This window comes from Oxyura jamaicensis, chromosome 3, assembly GCF_011077185.1.
Source record: "Oxyura jamaicensis isolate SHBP4307 breed ruddy duck chromosome 3, BPBGC_Ojam_1.0, whole genome shotgun sequence".
Taxonomy (NCBI): Eukaryota; Metazoa; Chordata; class Aves; order Anseriformes; family Anatidae; genus Oxyura; species Oxyura jamaicensis.
This window is the reverse complement of record NC_048895.1, coordinates 16,994,753-17,008,909: the sequence shown is the minus strand read 5'-3', so window position 1 is coordinate 17,008,909 and position 14,157 is coordinate 16,994,753. Positions and strand designations below refer to the sequence as shown.

The 14,157-nt window shown below is 41.7% G+C and overlaps 1 long non-coding RNA gene across 1 annotated transcript; it reads right to left on the bottom strand.

Annotated features, from left to right (window-relative positions):
- Positions 1-576: 576 nt before the first annotated feature.
- Positions 577-12,798, bottom strand: LOC118163568. The gene is made up of 3 exons (XR_004749111.1): positions 12,591-12,798; positions 1,227-1,238; positions 577-587 (listed from the first exon to the last, which is right to left on the bottom strand). It is a non-coding gene; the product is annotated as an uncharacterized LOC118163568 (long non-coding RNA).
- Positions 12,799-14,157: the final 1,359 nt, after the last annotated feature.

Below are 14,157 nucleotides of genomic sequence, written 5' to 3'. Positions count from 1 at the left end.
GTGGCTGTTGTTGGCACCTTTCTGTCATCTAGCTTCGGGTGTCTTTTCAGTGCTTATGCGATCTCCGAGAGGAAGTAGATGAGATCCAAGGCTGGAGGAGATCAAGACCTTGCTCTTGACTCAGTTAAAGCCAGAAGAGTTTGACACAATATGACCACAGACTGTGCAATATGAGTAGTGATTCTTGCAGGAGGCCTGCAACTTGCAGTGTGTATGGCATCTCTGCCTTTTTAGGTAGATGCTCAGCTCTGTTTCAGTGCCTTCAGGAGGTAGAGAAGTCACTGTGTCCTGATGTTCCAGTGTAGCAACTCCAGTGGCCTGCTTTCCCTTTTTAGAAATGGTCACCCTTGTGTCTTTGAATTTGCCTGGCTTTGGCATCTGGCCATTAGATCTTGTCATGCCTTTTCCACTAGATCAATGAGACCTTTAATACCTGAAATACTCTGTTTGTAAGCTATGATCTTATTAAAGGTTTAATGGAGTCCAGTTCCATTTTCCTGCCATCGTTCAGACCACTTGGCTTAGGTCATTGTGCCTTGCAGCAGCTTACATCTCCATCCCAGCTTCTCAAAGAGGGGATGATGATACTCAATGTCCTGCTCCCCTTTTTTCCATCGTGTTTATTTTACAAACTGTTTTATGCCAGAGAACTTTTCCTTACGATGGCTGTGCAGAATTTCTGGCCCATGAGGTCCTGGCCTGGGCTGGGACTTTGGTGCTGTTACCAGGATACAAATAACAAAATCAAAATAAATACATTCTAACTCAGAGTTTTCCTTCTCATTCAGTTAAGAAAATAGCACATTCCCACAGTGCTACTCAACTCAAATTAAAAAATCATAATGTAAATCATATTTGTATGAATAATTTAATTTCTAGGAAATGCATTAGGGAAACCCTTTCAGATAAGGTTCCAAATTTGCAGTAGTAATGATCTGAGAGGAAGAGATTTTTTGCCATGAAGTAAATTATGCATTAGAGGAGCCTTTTAATATTCTTATTTAACACCTAATATTGATATATTCATTGATCTACATAAGCTGCAGTACAATAATATGCTAATCAATTAAAAGTATAATTAAAACGAATATTATGTACAAACCCCAGGATCTGTGACAATCTATTCATATATGTAGTCTTCCATTTCCTTGCATCTCCACTCTGCAGTGACTGATGCTATTTTAAGAACAAAAGCAACTTCTCTGGGCATAGAGGTTACAGTAAACAGAGTCACTTGGCTGTTAGCCTGGGTGAGCTGTGGTTGATGCATAGCTTTCATTAGCTTTTTTTCTTAAATAAGTCTGCTTATGGTTTGCCCAAGCATAAAAGGAAAGGCCTGGAAGGAAGGGCATCGTTCACACCTATCGCATTCTCAGGCTAAGTGAAGACTGTGCATTGAAAAAAGAGCTGGCTGTGCTGGATGCAGGCAGCTGGGTTTTCATCAGTGTTTGGTAGGCAGCATGTTCCCCAGAGGACTGTTGCTGGCTCTCTCTGTTTGCTGTACGTCATTTGCAGCAGTATTTTTCAAGCAAAGGCCGAGGACTTCCTTGCTCTAAAAGCCATTATCAACTAGAGGAGCAGGATGCTGCAAGTTGTGGAGGATCTGGCTCTTTTGCTGAGGTACCTAAAGAGGTACAACCTTCCAGAAAATGCTGCCTTGCTTCTTCGCCTGTCAGGGGGTAGCTGGTCATTATATCTGCTCTGTGCAGGTGGCAGGTTAACAAAGATAAAATTCTTCCCAGCAGTTCAGAACAATTTCAGAGAGGCTCTCAAATACTTCTCTTTCTTAAGAAAAACAGCAGTAATGTCTAACACACAGGCACAGCACGAAGCTCAGAAAGAGCAGTCAGGCATTGGGATGGGTTGCCCAGGGAGGTGGTGGAGTCACCGTTCCTGGGGGTGCTCAAGGAGAGGTTGGACGTGGTGCTTAGGGACATGGTTTAGTGGGTGACATTGGTGGTAGGGGGATGGTTGATCTTGGAGGGCTTTTCCAACCTTAATGATTCTGTAATTCCACAAAGCTATTGTACAGGGAGCCTCTGTGTTGGCTGTGCCAGTGGACACAGCAAACTCATGCAGCACGCAGCTGCTTCTCCTCTCTGGCTTTTGCCACAGTGCAGGGAAGCCCTGGTGAATGCTTCCCTGTCAAAGGTGGTGTCAGTGCTCCCCAAGAAGTGTGATTTTTGTTCTTTGAATCTTCACTTTTGCCTATTACAGACTGGGGTATGATCCTCCTGTCCTTCTGGAGCAGCACTGTTCTGTTTTTTTCTGAACGAGAAAACACCTGGAGAGCACCAATACCTCAGCCTGCACCCTGACAGTGTTGCACAGAGAGGGTTCCCAGAAAGCATGCTCTTCCTTGACAATGCTTTTCCCCAGCCTGCTGTAACAAAAGGATGCACTGGTGTAATCTGTAGCAATTTTCTCATCTCCTTCCTCTCTGTAGACCTGGAGTTCTTGTAGGTAATTTTCCATTTATAAGCTTAGGCATTTGAGTTTCTTCAGCAAATAAAATCCTTGCCCGACCAGTCATTAGATTATGGTAAGAATTTTGAAATGTTGGAAAATGTTTGTGATGAGGATCTGCCCATTGTGTTCTCCACTCAGTTTGTATTGGAAGCGCCCTCGGTGCTTGTGAAGCTGCTTCCTCTCTAGTTGTTGTCTAGCAAGGAGCCTTTTTTCTTGTAATGACTGTTCAGCTGACTTCTCAGTCAGGCTTTGCTCTAGTAGCTGAAACAATGGATAGATAGGGTCAGATTCCACTTAAATATTTATATTTTGGGGGGTGTGTGTGTGTTTGCAGGGAGATAGACTTTCAACAATGAGTGTGTAAATAATTGTTCAAAATGAAAAGTTTCCAGTAAAAGATCAGTAAAACCCAATAAAGTTTCTTTTAAAGCAAGTTTTTTGACCCACCTGTGGGTAGGAAATATGAAGACCTGTAGATTTGCATGAGATGATTTCAGCTAAACAATGTTGACACATTTTGAGGACAAGAAAATAATCAGTTTCTTTGAGTCCTAGATCCAGAGGAAAAGTATGCAATGTGCAACTCGGTGGCTGGTGGATGTATCCTGCTGAACATTTGCTTTTGTCTCACTAGTTGTGTTGTGGGGACGTACATGAGTGTAGAATAAATGAATTCCATGTTGCCCAGATCTCCTGGGCTGACGTTGGTATCTCTCTAGCATAGGGCCCAGCCTGGGTGACTTTGTGCCACTTTGACTTTTGTTGCCAAAAACAACAGTGGAAGCCCACAGAGAGCCGCTTCATGCCCCAGGGTTTACAAGAACTCCTATAGCTGTCTGCCCCAGTATCACATAACTGATGGTGAACCCTGAACAAAGAGGACAGGAAGCAAGCTTGTGCTGGCTGCTTGTGTTTTGAGCTGGAAAATCAGAACACTAATCCTAGGACCTTCTGAATCTTGCTTCTCTCACAGCTCCCCAGAATATCTCAGGGGTGTGTGGCAGACTGTGGCTGTGTTCTGCTTCGTAATGATTTGTGGTAGAAGTTCAAGAGATCTCTGGTTTGGGTTTTTGGTTCAAGAACAGTATTTATGGTGGAGTTTGCGTGTAAGAAAAGTTCTGCACTTCAAGGGTTTTTGGGGGGACTTTTGTTTTTTTAAGCACAGTTATTAAAAAATAATCTTGAAGAGTTCTAGGGCTCTCTCTTTCAAACTGGTTTGATAGTAAAGTTATCAATAAATGAATTGGGATCCAAGTGATAACTTCTTAGTTTGCATCTGAATTGTGAAACCAACAAGTTGTCTCAGTGAAATTCATTGCAGGCCCCTTGCTTAACCCAGATTCTGTTAGGAAGAAATGTGATTAAAAACAAGTGAAGTAAGATCAGGAAGAAAAGGATCTCTCTGTTGCAACATTTGCCCAGAGCTCAGGTCTGCTTGGGTTATTACTTAACCTTCAAGCTGGAATATTTGGTCACAAGAAGACAGTTTAGGTGGAATTTCCTTTCATTTGTCATTTTGTGTTAGTCATTTATGCTTTTTAGGGGTTGCACAGAGTATTGTATAATCCCTAGGGCCCTGTTTTAAGAGTTCACTAAAATTAAGCTTGGGGAGTTTTCCGGCCAAAAACTGAACGTCAGGGTCCCTTGAAGGAGCATGATAACAAATAGGGAAGGATAACCTTTCATCTGCAGCTTACGTTCCAAGTCCATGTGATTTTTTTTTTATTTTTATTTTTTTATTATTTTTTTTCCCTCTTCCTTCCCCCGATACACCCTCATGAGTCCTGGTTTGAAGTCATCCACATGAACTGCAGACCACAATTGCCCTGCCAGATGCATCATGCCTGCAGCTCGCATTTTGGGCTGGGAGGGAGATGGGGAAAGATAGAGGAAGACAAAACAAAAATCAGCAGTGTTGTTTTCCTGCTTAGTTCCTTAAGATTGCCTAATGTGCCCTCAATGCACAAGGCAAGGGAAGGCTGTTCTTCGTGTACAAGGTTTGCTGGAAGTTCTGTGCTAAGCACTGAAGCTAAATAAGTAAAATAATCAATGTTCATGGAAACAGAAATTAATTCAGCCTGACTTACTTAACTAGGTGCCCTGGTGCACGGAAGAGAGATTGTGGAGTTAATGCACTATTAATCAGGTGACCAGCAGACCTCTTTCTGACAGAAGTATTTAGCCAGAGACAACTAGAGCTGAAAGCGTGAAATGCTCGGGCTTAATGTAAATGTTTGTCAGTGGGAGCAGCACCTTCTCTTGTCTTGTCCCGTGCTTACACCTTTCCCCAGTGTACTGATGCTAAGAAACAGAATAGGTGAGTGTCCCAAGAATGGAATTAGTAACTAGGCCTTGTAACTGGCACCTTGTAACTGCAGCATCCAAGTCTAAAAAAGGTAGCAGATATATGCAAATGTCTCCGGAGATCCCTTAGCTAGTTTTATCTCAAGAGCTGCTGAGCACAGTCAGGATCCTCAGACTGATGGGTCTGCTTTTGCTTTGGGGCATTTTTTTTTAATTATTTTTTTTTTAAATGAAAGCTTTAAGAGCTTGATTTGACGTCAAATTCTGGGAGAGGGAATATCTTGTACCAGTATTGGCTTATACAGCTGGTGTCAGTGGTGGACAGCAGCCAGATTCTGGGAAGGGTAGAAAGCATACATACACAAAGCACCTTTTTTCAAAGCAGAACTAGAAATAGCAAGCTTTGGGCAAAGTGCTGTTTGGAAGACAACTAGGTTTACCTTTTTTTTTAATGTTAGTGAATCAGAGATGGTTGATGTAGGAACTGAGATGTGAAGTAGGAGACATGGTGAGGTCATTAGACTTTGGGACGAGGGAAAGAGCCAGCTATCTAGGCAGGTTGGCTCTATGAGGCATTACTGGAAGTTCAGAGAGACATAAGCGGTATCTCTATGTCTTCTGCAACCAATGTGTGAGGAAGTTTGAGTTTTCATACTGATCTTTCTGAAGGTCATTTGTAGGCTGTCCTCTAGGATCAGAGTGGAGAGGTCAAGAGCAGAGTGGCTGTAATCAATAAAACCACTCTTGCTGCTAGCTGGTTGTTTTTTCTTCTCTGATTCGCTGGGTTTCCATCCCGGTGGGTTGTGCATGTTTGCTTTAGCCCCCCTTGTCATTTTCAACAAAAATGAGATCTTTTCTGTGCAAAGAATATTATAACAAAAAAGCTTTTTCAGGAAAACTTTCTTCCAGCTTTCAGTGGGAGGATTGATGAATAAGTTTTAAAACTAAAATGGAGTTTGTGGTGAGATGAATCATCTTACGGGAGAGAGATTTTAAAAGTACAAAGGGATTTTTAGAGCATGATTTCCAATGAAAGTCACTACTTCTTTCTTTTTCTGAGCATGTCTACCTTGTAATTGGGCACTTCTGACCACAGAGGACTCCAGGCTGTAGAGGGATCTCCTTTTACCAGAAGTAGAAGACGCTGGTAGAGGAGATGAAGGCTTTCACCAGTCTTTGAGGGATGCACATGAGCTGTTGTCTGTCTAGCTATTGCAACAGATGTGGTAACATGCCCTTGTAGAACTGCTGGTTGGTGGCTACTTGGCTCTACCTGCTGAACAGAGGATGGTGGTGGAGGCACGAGTGGGGGAAGGAGGGTCTGGAAACAGAAATTTCTTCCTTGGCAGAGCTGGGTAAGAAGAAGCTGTTTGTCCATGGCTACAGAGTGCAGCGGGGCAGTGCTGCTGGCAGGTGTAGCTTCAGTCTCTTCTGCCTTCCAGTACCAGAGACCTGAAGTATAACCAGAGGGCAGGACCAACTGCTGTAAAATGGCATGGGAAAAACCTTCAGTGTAGGACAGTAACCCTGTTCAGAGGGGTATGGGTACAACACAAAGGGTAGATTTTGTTTTGCGGTAATTTCTGCAGATTGTTTTTTAAGAGCCGAACAAAACCTGCCTGTTCTCTGGGTACTCTTATTCTGCAAAACATGATTTTTGACTGCTCTCTGTTTTGCTTCATGGATGCTTCTGTGCAGGAGTTTGCAGGTTTTTTGCAATCTTCTCATGAGTTACAAGCTTTTCAGCGTGGGAATGACAACTGAAACACACTCAACTCCTTGTGTGGAGCTCAGTGTTGCTGGGGGAGCTTTATTTTCCTGTTCAGAAAGGGAGGTTGACTTTAACATGGCTCAAGAAAAGAAAGTTAATAGTTTATCATACTCTTGTCAAAATCTGAGGGAAAATGAACCGTTTCACAGAAATCTTACATGTTTATGCTATGTAGGCAGTGATCTGTTGTTTGTTGTTGTTTATTTTTGAGGGGTAGGTATCTTCCTTTCCTTCCCTGGTCTTTTTCTGTCACTGTTGTTTCTGTGAATGTGATTTGAGCAGACTTTTTGCCTGGCCTGGTTAATTTTCACAATGGCCTTGCAGGGCTGAACAAACGTAATTATAGCCTTTTAAAAACTCCTTTTCAGGTTTGACTCTGGAACGGTGTCAGCCCTAACGTTAACACTGTGAGCAGGAGGTCTGGGCTGGACGTGGTCCCAGGAACTCCCACACCTCAGGCTGATGGGAGTCAGACCTGCTATACCCGTGCCAGTGTTGGTCTCTTGGGGCACGTTCTGCATCACTGTCAAATCATAAATAATTTTCTTAGTGCCGTGCTGTGGTGACCGTCTTAAAAGAACGAGAAATCCCAGTGGATCACCAAGTGATAATCCAGTCCATTACAGCAAAATCACCTAAAAGAAAGTCACAAAGTTGTAGGGGATGGATCTGAATTCTTCTTGTGAAATTACTTAAGACCACAGCCAAAACACCCAGCTTAATATCCCATTATGTTCTGTTCACTGTAAAATTCCCAGATGTTTATATTTTAAGACTGTTATTGTATGCTGCAAGTACACTTCTATGTAAGATTCTGGGCTAGTATGGACTCTGTTCGCTAGAGGGAAAGGTTTTGTCCCGGACCCCTTCACTTCTGAACAACTTAGAACTCATGGCTCTGCTTTCCTAAGGAATTTGGTGCTGTCCAGGGGAGTAAACTACAAGTTATACTTTCTAGGCAAGGGTTTATATTCTTCCAACTTCAAGAATAACTTGGTTGCTAACAACCTAAAGTATGGAAGGAAGGAAGGAAAGGAGGAGGTAAAAATGAAATTCTTGGCTTGGACTTCAAGGTCTTTGTTTTTAATGTTACAGCGTGTTATGATTTTAATAGTTGGCAATGTGGATGCTATTTCAGATAAGCAAATGTGTGGTTTATTTTGATTTACAGGACACTCTGGGTGACAATCAAAATAAACTCCGTTCGTGTTAAAAGTAAGTTGTACTGGAGGAAAGTGCTTGCATCGTCACATAGTAGAGTTGATGTTGGAGCTCTTAGTAGCATACAATTAGCCAACCTAATCAAATCCATATTGGCAAGAGAAGATAATATGCTCATCTCAGTAAGACTGCATCTATTTATTACTTGCTGCCATACTTCAGATTTATCCTGTACCTACATCCAAGAATTAACAGTGTGTTTAGACGCACCACCACTAGCTTACTTTTGCTAGCTGTGCAGCTGGTCTGTTTATCTATGTAAGCCAGGCCAGGATTCTGTTTTTCACTTGATAGCTTAAAAAAAACATTGCTGTTCTTTGCTCTTCATGGTATAAGACCTGACCAGGTTTGTGCTAGCACAGATTGTAGCTGATCACCACACCTGTGACTGCAGCAGCAGCCTTGATATCCTGGTACTACAGGAAGCAATGGAAAATTCTTAACTATTTTTGTAGGAGTGAGGTGGTTCTTCGAAAATAAAATGAAGACTGTGTAACTTTTTGCAGATTTGATCTTACGTTGTACTCTGCAAGGAATATTTTTCTGCTATTGCTACAAAAAAACGTAGATTATTAGAGTGTAGATGTCTGAAGTGCTTCAAAAGCAGCAGTCTGTTGCCTTCTGTGTTTAGGAGCTGATTACAACTATTTGTTTTTTCTTTAAAAAAAATCAAACGGAGAGGGTAAATAAGAGGGAGAATGTAGATGAGTTTCTCATGAACTACTCTGCCTAGAGAGCTTTGACTTACTCCATAACAAAGTTAAAATCTTTCACATACTAAAAAGTTTTAGAATGTAGCTCTGCATTTATTTATTTATTTATTATTGTTTTCTTATGTTGTGTGGTATACTGAACACCCTAATGCATTGCAGAGGCAGTTAGAACATGTTTTCATGTGTGAATAAATGGTATTTCCTGCAAAGACGAAAGAGGGAGAAGATGTTCTGGGCAACTGATAGTTTTTCCATAAAGGACAAACAAACTGATTTTTGTAAATCTTTCCAGGGGAGAAATCGAAGCCCATCCTTAACTTGAATATAGTGACAACAAGAAAACTGACTCCAAATGGATGCTGTATCCAAGCCTAGTGCCCTGCGTTCAGACAGGTCAGATATCTGAGCAGCAGAATATACTTGAACTTTCCTTGCCCTCAGATGTACACGCACATTTTATTTACATACTAACTTGAGACAATGAGACTATAAAGACTGCTAGCTAGCAGGATTTCTTTTAATCTAACATCGTGAGATGCAGGAAATGCACCTAAATATTTTAGTACCTCATTAATATCTCAGCCCCTGGGAAAGCCTGTTACACCAAGACGGCGCTCTACGGAGGTGATGTATTTTCAGGACTGGGTGTGAGAGGGGAAGTGAGGAGACCTGCTTTCTGTTCCTTGCTCTGTCACTGCGTAGTTTGGTTAGCTTGGCACAGTTATTTAATTTCCTTGTGCTTCTGAGAATTTTGGGTGAAAATATTGTGTGTTAGAAGGGGATTTGTAATCCCTCTTTAATATTTGTTCATGCAAATTTATCCAGAGCTGCCATCTGCTTGCTTCTACAGTACCTAAATTGTTTTCTCCAGGTAACTGGGATCAGGTATGGTTAATGTTACTGCTGACACTCTGGATTTGTGTAAGCAAAGTCTTTGGAAGGAGCTCTGTCTGCAAACACTCTTGGAAAATTTCTTAAATGAGTCCTATCACAGCTGAATAATAGTATGTATATATATAAAAAAAAAGTTAAACTATTTAGTAATGTGAAAAGAGTGGGATCTAACCTTGTAGCCCAGAAGCTTTTCTTCTAGATACAGCTTCAATGCCAGAAATCAGCCAAGTCTCTTAAAAGTGCAAGTGGATCCCAAGGACTGCTCTGAAGCAGAAATTTGGTTCAACAACTTGTGCCAAAGACTGCCTGGCCATCCCTTGCCATTCTTTTGACATGGCTGATCAGAAAAGAGAACCTAGAGAACAAGTGACTCTCTGATTTTTTATTTTTTTTTCCCCTATGCCTTTTTTCTTAGCTGACATTTGACCAGACCTGAACCTGTGTAGCTTTGTGAGCTTTGGAGGGATAAAAGCATGAGTGACACTAGGGAGAGGAACCAGGTCGGATTTTTTTACTTTAATAGTGCTCTTACTTTACTGGTTTTGAAATCTTTACCTAATGGAAGGAATAAATCATCGTAGGTCCTAGACAAAAGAAGGGATTTACAACCCAAGGTGAATCGAACGCAAACCACAAGGAACTTCAGCACAAAGTCTGCCAAACAGATCTGCAGTCTGATTCCAAGCTGTGGGGTGTTTTCTTCTCTTTTTTATTTTTCATTGTGCAGTTCCTATGCCCATTTGACCTGACAGGAAATCGAAAGAAGATCATGGGTAGTATTAACAATATAAGAGGTGGATCACTGGCTAAGAAAATACTGGAGAAGAGGAATTCTTTCACAGGGTTGGTGCATCTTCATCATCTGCCTCCCAATTACACACAGGTGTTAATTTGCTTGGAGGATAAAAATAAGAAGAAAGACAATTACAGCTCTTGTCAAACTAAGGGGAAAAAAAATAAAATTCCATGGCAAAATGAGTGACAACCCAAGCAAAAAGCCAACACTTTTGCCTCTGGCAGACAGGCAGGTTTTGCGAGCTTTTTCCCATCCCTTGGCCTTAAACTAACTAAATAAATAAGTACATCAACCGTCCTTATTAACAAGGACTAGGAAGCTGGTGGTTGTAATAATATCTCCCCTTCACCTAGAGCAGGGGTTCTATTCTATTTCCTTTCACGTATATGGCAAAGGTCAGCTATTGAGAGCGACTTGTCGTTGCTGCTGGGAGCGGCTGTGTCTCTCTATTACTAGCTACTACTGTTTCAGTCCCAAGTGTTTATTTTTTTTAAGCTTCAGCATCTCAAGCTTATTGGGAGAGGAAATATATCAGAAAAGCAACCCACAAACAAGGTTAAAAGCACAAATAAAGATGGAGAGAGAAATAGAAAGGGGAGGAGAAAAAAGGAGGGGGGGGATCAGTCCAATTTTCTTTGGAGACGTATCACATTGTTGGGGCTGTCTGGCGGTGTTCCAGTGCTTCAATTGAAAGCGAATTTCTTTTATTGAATTCCATCCAGAGATATCATAACCTCAAAAGGCTACTATTACCCAGAGGGTTTCACATGAAACCATCTGAGCGTGACTTTTGAAATGCAGGAAGTCACAATTGTCATTTGACAACACGGGACCTGTCAAGGCCCCTCTTTCCAGACAGGCAAGCTGTTTACATAATCCTTCCACCCCCCCATATTGAGGTGAAAACCCTTCCATTGCTGGACTTCTTTCCTTAGCAGGTGCGCTCAAAACAGTAATAAGAATAAAAAAAATAATCCCCAGGTGATCTCCATAAAACCATCCCGTACCTTGACAAATAAGATTTAAACATCAGCTTTATGAATGCACAGTTGGAGGGGAATTGAGTAGGCAGCTGAAAGACTTTGAAATTTCTATGAACCGTGTCACTTTTACCTTAGTAATAAAATTAATGGTAATCTAGAAATGAAGTAGCAAGTCAAAGATGTTGGAAAAAGACACTGAAGAAAATGCAGCCACAGACCTCAGGGAAACTAGAGGGCAAAACAAGGTTAGGTGTGAGCCTTCAGGCTGGTGAGACACGTCAGGCACCTCAGCTTCCCCTGGCAGTGGTGAGAGCGAAATATAGGTGGCTGCTGCTGGCAGGAATTGCTGTCAGGTACCCTTCCCCTTCATGGGTGAGCTGGGGTGGCTGTGAAAGCTTGAGAACAGACGGTATCCTGAAGGGCAGTGTGTCACTGGGAGTCTTGCTGGTGGCCTTCTAAAGTTCTTTGCTAGTTTGACGGCATTTTAACCCTCTCCACAGATGGTAAGATAGCGTGCACTTGTGCGTGTGTGTGCATGCATGCATGCACGTTTTCAACACATCATTTTTTGGCTGTGGATAGGCTCTCTTTCCAGAGAGCCTAAGATAGGGCTGTAATGATACTCCCAGACTTCCTAGGAGGTTTTGATGTGAGATGAATCAATATATGGGATGTACAGTGCCATTTTTTTAAATGTATTTTTTCCTGAGGGCAAAAGAAAATAGCAAAAAAGAAGTGGTCGTGTTTTGATACAAGCTGCATTCCCAGAATGGGTTTGTCAAGAGGGTGAAGAAGTCTGCGGTGAAAAGGGGAGGAAGTCGTAAAGCATGCAGTAGACAGCCTTCATAAAACAGTTGGGGGAAGTAAATGGAAATAAATTTGACTAAGATCTGGTAAGAAAAAATACATAAAAATGGCATGTGGGAGAAATCTATTGAAAACCCAAATGGAGTACAGTGTTCTCCTTGTGTGCAGTCATAGTACAGCATCCTTGGAGGGCTGGGGGAAGCACAAGTTCACAGGGGTGCAGCAGTGGACAAGCTGGTTCAGAAATCTTTTGGCAGCAGCTTGAAACCAGTGAGTAAAATGACAACCTGCACTTGGGTTACACTACGTGGGTGAGAAGGTAAATGTCATTTATGATTCACTGCTCAACAAAAATCCCTGGTGGAGTTGAAAGATCCCTCTGAAAATACCTTCTAGGAAAAAAGAAAAGAAAAAGGATGGTAAATGAAAGGTTTGTCTTCAAGCAGGAGAGACAAGATGTAGGTGTGATAGTGATCAGTTTGAATTCCTCAATACGCCCACGAGTACTTGTAATTTTTGTGCAACGGAGTGTGTGATGAAGACAGGAAGTTTAGTTGATGAACACTGGATAGAACAAGGTGTTTAAGATTGCATATAGGACAGACTGGTGGGTGTCAGATGAGTGTAGGTACGTGATGATGAAGAAGAGATTAAAACACCAATGAAGAAACCTGTCCGTGAGCCTTCAGGAAAAAATATGCAGAAAGCAAAGCAAAATGGAAAAGACTCTAAGCCGTCCACACCAGCATCCAAAACAAAAACTCCAGATTCCAAGAAGGATAAATCTCTAACTCCAAAAACACCAAAAGTCCCTCTGTCGTTAGAGGAGATTAAAGCAAAGTGATGGAGTTACAAATGTGTCAAAAACAACATAGCGTCTTAAACTGGAAAGGCCAAAGAAATTGGAAGGTAAAAATGAAGTAAGTCTCTGGTCCTTGGCCAAACTAAAAGGAGATACTTGGAAAAGAACACCTGAAGTTTGGGAAATCTAATAAGACTTTTCTATAAGAGCAAAAAGAATATAAAAGAAATCATAAAAATGATGTGCACCGAGATTCTGTTGGCAAACCTCTTCCCAGCATTGTGTTCTCTATCTAGACACTGATAATTTATCAGAGGCTGCTCAGAACTGGCCTCCCACTCCAGGTCATTCAGAGGCATCAAAAAGAAAACACGAAAGAACATTATGCAGGAAAAATACACCCTTAAGCAGTAACAAATTATTGATGGTAAAATGCCTCCATATCTTACAGCTCCATTAAGAAGCTTTGGAACAAAGACTTCTTTAAGAGCATTGCAGAAAAAGAACTGATGGCTGCTCTCTCTGTAAGTCCAGGGATGCAAAGACAGACCGTAGTAACAGTACACAGAACTGTAACAGGCTTCTTGGAAGAAAAAAACCCTGTAAATTTATATGTCATAATGCTGAGTAGATTTTTGAACTCTAAGTGGAGGAACATATTGATGGGCCTGTAGTAAACCCTGCAAAATCCAGTGCTGTTGGAAATTAGTCAGTGTACAAGATACAAGAGCATATGGAACAGATGCTGGAGTTCTGCTACAAGAGGAATAGTAATTCTGGATATGTGCCTGATCCAGATGTCCTTTCCTAAAGCACAGAGTTGCAGTGATTGCCTTAGAAGCTGCAGTAAATCCCCAAATAAAATAACACGCAGCAACAACACAAAATATGCTTGTGGCAAATTTCCGAGGCACAGTGGTTCCTTTACTCCACCTTTATGTGCACATAATTCCGTTAATCACTCTTTTTCTTTTGTCGTGAGGGGAGATCAGGGCTTTAGCACTGCTAATATTTTCCAATTAATGAAAGCAGTCATATTTCACTCAGTGCATTGTGTGAGCCAGGTGAGGAGCGTTCCTGCAGACCTGAGAAGGGTGAGTCTGCACAGAAGGGAGCTGTTGACTAATTCTACCTGCTAGTCCTGTCTCTCAGTGGGGACAAACCCCACTATTTTGGGATCCGTGGTGGTTTGGAGTATGGAGGTCCATGGTTTTATTTGTGTGAAGTGCACCCTTGTCAGCACTAGGAAAAGGTGGCATGGCAGAAAATGAGTCAGCTTATTTAGTGACATGTAAGTGCACTGCTAAGGGCTGGGAGCCCTTACAGCTGCTAGGCATGAAAATCCAACGGAGGCTCTATTTTTTTTATACTACCTACAGAAAGAATTGAGTTAAAAA